The 7,628-nt window shown below is 39.3% G+C and overlaps 1 non-coding gene across 1 annotated transcript; it reads right to left on the bottom strand.

The window, feature by feature from the left end:
- Nucleotides 1-1,063: 1,063 nt before the first annotated feature.
- LOC111763887 (U1 spliceosomal RNA) lies at nt 1,064-1,226 on the bottom strand. The gene has a single exon (XR_002796626.1). It is a non-coding gene; the product is annotated as a U1 spliceosomal RNA (small nuclear RNA).
- Nucleotides 1,227-7,628: the final 6,402 nt, after the last annotated feature.

Raw genomic sequence — 7,628 nt, 5'->3', positions numbered from 1 at the left:
TAGCCACTAGCCATGGTCAATGGTTTACATTATGGTCTACATTCTAGAACATACACTTTTATAAATTTTTGATGAAATTCAACATGACCTGTATCCATCATTGCAAGATCATGCAGAACGCTTCCTTTGCTTCCTGAATACCCCTTCTTCCATCTACTCTATTCCTCCCTCCCCCCACCTCGGGCTCCATGGCGACCACCAGGCTTCACTCCCTGAAGGACAACATTCATAGTTCCTTGCAATGACACTAAAGGTTGACACACTGGTCTGTCCTCCCCTATTAGGAAATGTACATGCTCTCAAGAGATATCCACCCTCTGTTTGAGAACATAACAAGTCTCCCCAGGATGGAAGTCCAATTCCTTCATGCTCATTATGTGAGCCTCCACCCACTCATACAAAACACTATGACAAAATGGTCATGTGCACATTCTCTAGAAGACTGTTCCAGGTGTGCCCTGTCCCAAATGCCCCCCATTCCAACACCTTAAACCAGTAAGTCTTCCTTGTCATATTGCCAAAAGAGCTTTCCCAATATTGTAGTTTCAACCACATATCCGCCAATCCCCAGTATTCACCTGCTCCTTTGCCCAACCCTATTCCAGTTCCATGGGCTTTCCACCCACCCTCCACACCCTACAACCCCTATCACAATTGCACCATGCAACTAAATAGTATCTCTACACCCCTGTCATATTCCTTCATTTCATGACTACTCACTTCCACCTTATAATAACTTTCACCCAGATAGACAATGGCTCACAACCTTCTTCTCCCTTTCTATTTCCTATAAATCTATCTTCCAGACTGTAGCTCTCTGAGTCTGCTCGACTTGCTTAATTCATATCAGTGAGGTCATATAATATTTGTTCCTCAATGCCTGGCTTGCTTCACACCATGTAAGGTCCTCTAGATTCATCCATATTATCCTGTGTGTTAGTACTGTATTCCTGCTTACGGCTGAGTAGTATTCCATTGTACATATGTACCACATTTTGTTTATCAATTCATCTGTTGATGGGCCTTTGGTTTTGTTTTGTTTTGTTTTTACTTTTTTTTTTAATAGGGGAGAATGAAAATACAGTCCCCCACTACCACAAATTATGCAGTAGAGTTTCCCACATTTGGGAAAATCTCAGGAGTCAGCACATCTGAAGTGCAATAGATAAGCCTCACCCTGGGAAAGCCACCTTTTTGATCACAGTATCTCCCTGCCAGGTAAGTATGGGATTTTTCTTGTTTGTTTGTTTGTTTGTTTGTTTTATTCCCCACCCCCCTTGTGTTTGCTTGCTGTCTGCTGTGTCCATTTGCTGTGTTTCTTCTGTGTGTCTGTATTTATTTTTATTTATACCCCCCCCTTGCAGCTTGCTTGTTGTCAGCTCTCTGTATCCATTCACTGCGCGATCTTCTGTGTTTTTATTTGTCTCCTTTTTTGTTGCACACCTTGCTAAGTCAGCTCTCAATAGCACTTGCAGGCCAGGCAGCACTCTGCAGCGCTTTGGGGCTGGTGGCTCTCCGCAGCATGTGGGTGAGCCTGCCTTCACAAGGAGGACCCGGGACACTAACCCAGGGTCTCCCATATGGTAGACAGGAACCCAGCTGATTGAACCACAGTCACTTCCCATGGGCTTTTTTGATTCAACCTTTGGCAATAGTGAAAACAATTTCCTTTTAAGAAATTGTGAATAATGATGCAATAGACATTGGCATGCATATATCTGTTTGTGTCCTTACTTTCAATTCTTCTGGGTATATGCCCAGCAGTGGGATTGCTGGATCATATGGCAGTTCTATAGTTAGGTTCCTGAGGCACCGCCAAAGTGTCCTCCACAATGGCTGCACCATTCTACATTCCACCAGCAGTGGATGAGGGTTCTCATTTTTCCCCATCCTTTCCAACACTTGTAGTCTTCTGTTTTTTTTAATGGTCACCAGTCTAATGGGTGTAAGATGATATTTCTTTGTATTTTTAATTCACATTTCCTTAATAACTAGTGATGTTGAGCATCTTTTCATTTCCTTTTTATCCATCTGTATATCTTCTTTGGAGAAGTGTTTTTTCAAATCACTTGGCAATTTTTAAAATGGATTGTTTGTCTTTTTATTTCCAAGGTGTAGGATTTCTTTTTATATGCTGGATATTAGGTCTTTATCAGATATATGTGCGGTTGCCCCTTGGGCTGAAGTGTGGTTTGCTGACCTGGCAGGGGGCGGCGGCCGCGGTAGGCCTATTCCAAACCGCTACCCCTGTAATAGGGTGGTTGGTCGGGCCCACCGCCACCCCTGAAGGAAGCTCGGCATGGGCGCAGAGTGCCCTCGGGTCTCCCCTTCTCGGCAGCCATGCTTCCGTGGCCGCCTCTCCTCCCAGACAGCGCCACACGATGCCTTCTTTCTCCCTGCGCAGGCGCAGGGCGGAAAATTCCAGTCTGCCCTTTTCCCTCCCCCCGACAGCAGCAACAGCCAGGCGTGGGCGGGAAACTCAAGTCTGCCCTCTACCCCAGCAATAGCAGCCACCAATCCCTAAACCCTGCCCCTTCCCCCAGCAACAGCAACAGCCAATCCCTAACCACCACCCCTCCCCCGTCCAGTACCTCCCACTGACCTTTCTCCGGCAACCAATCAGAACAGAGCGTGGCTTCGACCAATCAGCCTTCCCCAGCTCCTATAAAACTGTTGCCTCTCCCTCAATAAAGTGGACTTGCGTGTTTACCTTGTCTCCGCGGTAGTTCTTCTGCCGTGCGCCCTCCAGTCCTGAGAGCCCACGACAAGGGCCTGGCCTCCCTTGTCCCCAGTTCGTCGCCTGCTTCTCCGGGAGACCCCCTCGTCGCCAGCTTCGCTGGGCGACCCCGTCAGCCGAACCGCGCAACCCCTGTGAGACCGACCCCTCGTCTGCTGCCGGACCGACCCCTCGTCCCAAGTGGGACCGACCCCTCGTCCCAAGCCGGACCGACCCCTTGTCCCAAGCTGGACCGACCCCTCGTCCGCAGCCAGACCCCACCTCTGCCGACCGAGCAAACCGTCGTATATATGGTTACCAAATATTTTCTCCCATTGAGTAGGCTGCCTTTTCATTTTCTTGACATACTCCTTTTGATGTACAATTTTTTTTTTTTTAATTTTGAGAGGTGCCATTTCACTGATTGTGCTTTAGGTGTAAAGTTCATGAAACCAGTTCCTATTACAAGGTCCTATAGATGCGTCCCTACATTATTTTCCAAGGTCTTTATGTTCTTGGCTCTTATCTTTAGATCTTGATCCACCTTGAGCTGACTTTTGGATAAAGTGTGAGATGGTGTTCTTCTCTCATTCTTTTGCATATGGATATTCAGTTCTCTAAGCACCATTGGTTGAAGAGGCCATTCTCTCCCAGTTGAATGGGCTTGTTGGCTTTGTTGAATATCAGATGACTGTATATTTGAGGATCTATATCAGAACTCTCAATTGGGTTCCATTGGTTGGTATGTCTATCCTTGTGCCAATACCATGCAGTTAAGACCATTGTAGCTTTATAGTATGTTTTAAAGTCAGGTAGTGTGATTCCTCCAATTTCATTTATCTTTTTCAATATGTCTTTGGCTATTCAGGGCCTCATGTCCTTTGAAATAAATTTCATAGTTAATTTTTCCAATTCAGTAAAAAATGCTGTGTTGAATTTTATTGGGATTGCATTAAATCTGTAGATCAGTTTGGGTAGGATAGACATGTTAATAATGGACTTCCCATCCATGAACAGGGAATATTCTTCCATTTATTTAGGTCTTCTTTGATTTCTTTTAATAGTGTTGTGTACTTTCTGCATATAAGTTGTTTACATCTTTAAATTTATTCCTAGTATGGAAATTTTCCTATTCCTAGGAATTTGATTCTTAAGTTGCTATTGTAAATAGGATTTTTTTCTTGATTTCATCCTAAGACTACTAATTATTGGTGTAGAGAAATGTTACTGATTTTTGTGCACTGGCTTTATAGCCTGCCACTTTACTGAACTAATTTATAAATTCTAGAAGCTTTGTTGTAGATTTCACAGGGTTTTCTATGTATAGGATCATGCCATCTGCAAATAGTGAAATTATGAATTCGTCCTTTCCAATTTGGATGCTTTTTACATTTTTTTATTGCCTAAGTGCTCAAGCAAGTATTTCTAACACAATGTTAACTAGGAGAGTGATAGAGGGAACCCTTGTCTTGTTCCTCATCTTAGAGAGAAAGTTTCTAGGATTTCACCATTTTATGTTAGCTGTGGGTTTTTCATATATAACATTTATCATATTGAGGAAGTTTTCTTCTATTTCTATCCTTTGCAGTGTTTTTATCAGAAATGTGTGCTGTATTTTTTGAATGCTATTTCTGCATCTCTAGAGATGATCATGTGATTTTTTAAAATTTTGATCTGCTTATGTGGTGTATTAATTAATTTTCTTATGTTGATCCATTCTTGCATATGAGAGATAAAACCCACTTGGTCATGATTAATAATTCATTTGATGTGTTAATGAATACAATTAAAAAGTATTTTGTTGAGGATTTTAGCATCTAGGTTCATTAGAGAGATTGGTCTGTAATTGTCCTTTCTTGTGGCATCTTTGTTTGTCTTTAGTATTAGGGTAATGTTGGCATCATAGAATGAGTTAGGCAATAGTCTTTCTACTTCAGTTTTTCGGAAGAGTTTAAGGAGGATTGGTTTTAGTACTTTCTGGAATGTTTGGTAGAATTCACCTGCGAAACTGTCTGGCCCTGAACTCTTCTTAGTTGGGAAGTTTTTGATGACTAATTCAATCTCATTACTTATGACTTGTCTATTGAGTTCATCAATTTCTTCCTTTGTCAATGTAGTCTGCTTTTGTATTTCTAGCAATTTGTCCATTTTCTCTTAAGTATCCATCTTGTTGGTATATAATTTTTCAAAGTATGCCCTTATGATACTCTTATTTTTGTGGGGTCAGTGGTGAAATCCCCTTCCTTGTTTCTTATTTTGTGTATCTGCATCTTCTCTCTTATTTTCTTTGTTAGTTTAGCTAAGGATTTGTTAATTTTATTGATCTTCTCAAAGAACCAGCTTTTGGTTTTATTTTTTCTAGTGCTTTTTTATTTTCTATTTCACTTGGTTCTGCTCTAATCTTTGTTATTTCCTTCTTTCTACTTCTTTTGGGGTTAGATTGTTGTTCTTTTCTAATTCCTATAGGTGTGTAGTTAGGTTTTAGATTTTAGCTCTTTCTTCTTTTTCGATACACGTGTTTATGGCTATCAAGTTCCCTCTCAGTACAACTTTTGCTGCATCCCATAGGTTTTCATTTGTTGTACTGTCATTTTCATTCAGTTCAAGGTAGTTACTGATTTCTTCTATAATTTCCTCCTTGGCCCACTGTTTGTCTAAGAGTGTGTTGTTTAACTTCCATGTATGTGTACCTAAATATGGTTCTCTTGCCCTTACTGACTTCTGGCTTCATTCCATTGTAGTCAGAGAAATTACTTTGTATAATTTCCATCTTTCTGAATTCATTGAACATTGTTCAGTCACCTAGCATGTGGTTTATCTTGGAGAATGGCCTATATGCACTCAAGAAGAAAGTATATCCCACTATATTTGGGTGTAGTGTTCTGTTTATGTCTATTAGGACCAGATCTTTTAATGTATTGTTCAAAATCTTGGTTTGTTTATTGATTCTCTGTCAAGATGTTCTGTCTAATGGTGATAATGGTGTATTAAATTCCCCCACTGTAATTGTAGAGGCATCTATTTTTCCACTTAGCTTTTCCAAAGTTTGCCTCATGTATTTTGAGATGCTCTGGTTAGGTGCATAAATGTTTATGATTGTTCTTTCTTCTTGAAAAAATTACTCTTTTTACTAATAATATAGTGTCTGTCTCTTAAAATAATTTTGCATTTAAATCTGTTTTCCAATATTAGTATAACTACTCCTGCCATTTTTTGGTTGTTGTTTGCTTATAAAACCATTTTCCAGCCATTCACTTTCAGCCTCCTTGAATCCCTGGGTCTAAGATGGATTTTCTTATAGATAATATACAGATGGATCATATTTCCTTATCCATTTTTGCCAATATGTGTCTGTTGACTGGTGAATTTAATCCTTTAACATTCAGTGTTATTACTGTCAAGGAATTACTTACTTTAGCCAAATTTTCTTTGGGTTTTATGTATATCACATGTTGTTTTTATTTCTCTTTTTGTATTTTCCTTACACTCCTTACACTCTCCTGTTTTTTCCTTTCAGAATGCAGCACTCCCTTTAGTATTTCTTAAAGGACAGGGTTCTTTTTGGCAGGCTCTCTTAATTTATGTTTATCACTCTATATTTTGAATTCCCCATTATTTTTGAATGCCAGCTTTGCTGGATAGAGAATTCTTAGCTGGAAGTCTTTTTTTTTTTTTTTTTCCCCCTTTTAGCAGCTTAACTATGTCATACCACTGCCTTCTTGCCTCCATGGTTTCAATGAGAGATCAGCAACTAATCTTACTGAGCTTTCCTTGCATGTGATGGCTCTCTTCTCTCCTGCTGCTTTCAGTATTCTCTCTCTGTCTTGAGCATTGGAAAGTTTGACAAGTATATGTCTTAGTATAGCCCTGTTGGGATTTATACTGTTTGGGGTGTGCTGTGCTTCTTAAATAGCATTGGGACATTTTCAGCTATTATTTCCTCCAACACTCCTTCTGTCCCCTTTCCCTTCCCTTCCTCCTCTGGAATGCTTATAATATATATGTTTGTGCATTTTGTGTTGTCATTAAGATCCCTAAGTCCCTGCTGGATTTTTTGCTTTCTTTTGGTCTATTTTTTTCTACTATCCATCTGATATCAGATGTACCGCCTTCTACCTCACTAGTTCTTTCCTCTGCCTGTTCAAATCTGCTGTTGTGTGCTTCCAGTGTATTTTTGATTTCTTGGATTATGCCTTTCATCATCATCATAACCATTATCTTTTTACATATGTTTACAGTTTCTTGTGTATGTTCTACCAGTGTCTTCTTAATATTCTTAATCTCTTCCTTTACTTCATTAGGTTGGTTCGTGATATTTGTTTGTATAGCTCTGATTACTTGTTTCATATTCTGCATCTCTTCCTGGTTTTTAGTTTGTTCATTGGACTGGGCCATGTCTTCCTATTTCTTAGTATGGTTTAAAATATTTTGTTGGTTTTTAGGCATCTCTTTATCTTGATGGATTTATTTAGTTGATTAATTTCTCTCTCTGCTCTATGATTTTATTTATTTGCTGTCTTTATGTGTGTGATAAGTTTTCTATTTGGCACTTTGTTCCTCTTATTCTATTTCTGTGCCATTGTCTATGTTCACTTTAAATAAAAAGATTAAGGTCAGAGAAAGGAAGAGGTCAGAAAAGGAAAAGAATAATAGTAATAATAATAACAAAAGTTAGAAGAGTAACCATATAAGACCTAGGAAAATGAATAATTAACTCATGTAAAAAGTGCACAGGAATAAGGATTAAAAAGTGGGGTGCAAACAATGAAATGAAAAACCAAATAGAGAAAAATATCTAGAATGAATTAAAAGGCCAGAATAATATGGAGAGGGAAAAAGGGAAAGAGAAAAGACAATAAGAAAGAAAAGTTAAAAAAAAGAAAGAAAACATAGAATAGAGGAGATAGAAATA

This window comes from Dasypus novemcinctus, chromosome 2, assembly GCF_030445035.2.
Source record: "Dasypus novemcinctus isolate mDasNov1 chromosome 2, mDasNov1.1.hap2, whole genome shotgun sequence".
In the NCBI taxonomy this organism is placed as follows: domain Eukaryota; kingdom Metazoa; phylum Chordata; class Mammalia; order Cingulata; family Dasypodidae; genus Dasypus; species Dasypus novemcinctus.
Note: the sequence above shows the minus strand (reverse complement) of the source record. Positions and strands in the feature narration are given on the sequence as shown.